Genomic DNA, 2,051 nt, shown 5'->3' on the forward strand with positions numbered 1-2,051 from the left:
ATCCTTACAGGTGAACACGGAACTGTATTAGTATAATTCTAAAAATAAATCAATTTTAGTAGGTACCTATAGATCTTTACCGTATACGAGGACATCCCAAGAACAGATAAAGGCTTCAAAATGGGCGTGGCCGGATCATTTATCTCATTAAAGGTTGCAGATATCAAAATGGGTGGGGTTAGGATTATGACACGTAGACATACGCATTTATAGGAGCCGATACGATTGATGGAACAGTGATTATTTGGGTGGACCCTAAAATGCCGGTGATATTATTAGCCTATATGGAGGGTGTGGCGTAGGCCTACCTCATTTTATTTTCGCGAACGTTACTTCGTCGTCATTTTATTTTCGGGGTCATACTAATCTACGCCCGGTACCGCCCGTAATAATGTACTTCATATCGTTCTTTTTTATCAAGAAACCCTACCATGCGATACCGTATGTAGATTAGTGACCGTATTTTTGCAGAACTTTGGTAGCTGTCTATGTTACGAATACTTTCTGTAACGTCGTATAGGTTAAAGCTCTGTCTACACTATCAAACTTTGTGACAAAAAAATGTAATGTCATATCACTACCATATTTGGGCACATCACACTCTTTTTGTCAAACTAGTTTGATAGTGTAGATAGAGATTTATATAACTACAAATTAAGGCAACAAATCCCATTATTTATATTTGAGTCCTTTTATTATTGGGCTTAATTAAAGTAAGATAGAATACATTCTACTTTACTGTATTTGATTATCTCCGTCTTTTGTCGTTTCTTATCTAATGATTCCTGATTTTAGCTACTATATTATTATAAGTCAGAAAAGGGTTTAACGCGAACAGCATCTAGAGTAGTAGTTTTACAGGAAAACCCCGAAAATCCTGCGTGTACGGTGTATTCTGTAGACATTTAGCTACTATATTAAAGATCAGAAAAGGGTTTAATAACGCTAACAGCATCTAGTAGGCCTAGTAGTAGTTTACAGTGGAAAAACCCACGAAAAGACAGCGTGTACAGTGTATTCTGTAGACAATAAGTGTAACATGTTCTATATTCCGGGGTTATCTTTTTAGTAATGTAAATTCAGCAAGGGTAAGATGTAAAAGATAAAACTTATTCGATGTGGGTCCAAAAAATTCTTTTTTCGCATAATTGTTATCATCAAAACTAGATATCGATCACAGAGATTAGAATACAATACGCATACCCAAATTCGTTAGTGGTAAGGAAGAAGTTGTAGGCATGGAAAGTGAAAGGGGCCGCGCGGGGCAATGATGCTGTTTCTTTTTATTTATAAAATTGCATAAATCGATGTATTATATCAGACAAAAGAACGTATCTAGAGTATCCATACGATGTTTTAACCAACTACATACTTAGTTATATTATTATTAGTTTAGATTTAATATTCGTAAAACAAAACATTTTGGCAAACAGGACATTCTCATTCTGCACTGATCAAAAGAAAGTATACATAGAAAACAAAAAGAGTTGACGAAATTCAGGAATTTGTTTATGTTAGTAATACTACTTAATTTAATAGACAACATTCAATTCAAGAAACCATTGACCATATTTTAGCATAACATTATTACAATGGTTAGCATATAATATATATAGTCGAGAGACTACAAAAGGCCCGATGGGCCTGTCGCTGTAGTCACATATGGTGGACAAAATTTAATATGGAATAACAATGTATTCAATATTAAATGATGTAATTGTAAAGGCAATCCCGTCACAAGATTCACATCTTTCTATGATCTGCCTTCGTCCATTTTCTTTATTATCTCTTGCCATTGTTGTTTTTTTGTTACATTTTATCTGTTGGACGTTAATAAATGTTCTTTGAATTTAATTGAAATGTAATAATTATGATTAAGTTATTGATCAGATATACATACGTTACATGTATGTATACCAGCAACTTTTATTTCTGTTTTATGTTTCAGTTCCAATTACCACTTTGGGATAGTGAAGTTACTTGCAATCGATGTACTATGGAGGAAATCATTCCTTTATTCAATAGACCTGCTAAAAGTAGTTTCAGCATAA

This window comes from Antedon bifida, chromosome 4 (assembly GCF_963402885.1).
Source record: "Antedon bifida chromosome 4, ecAntBifi1.1, whole genome shotgun sequence".
NCBI lineage: Eukaryota > Metazoa > Echinodermata > Crinoidea > Comatulida > Antedonidae > Antedon > Antedon bifida.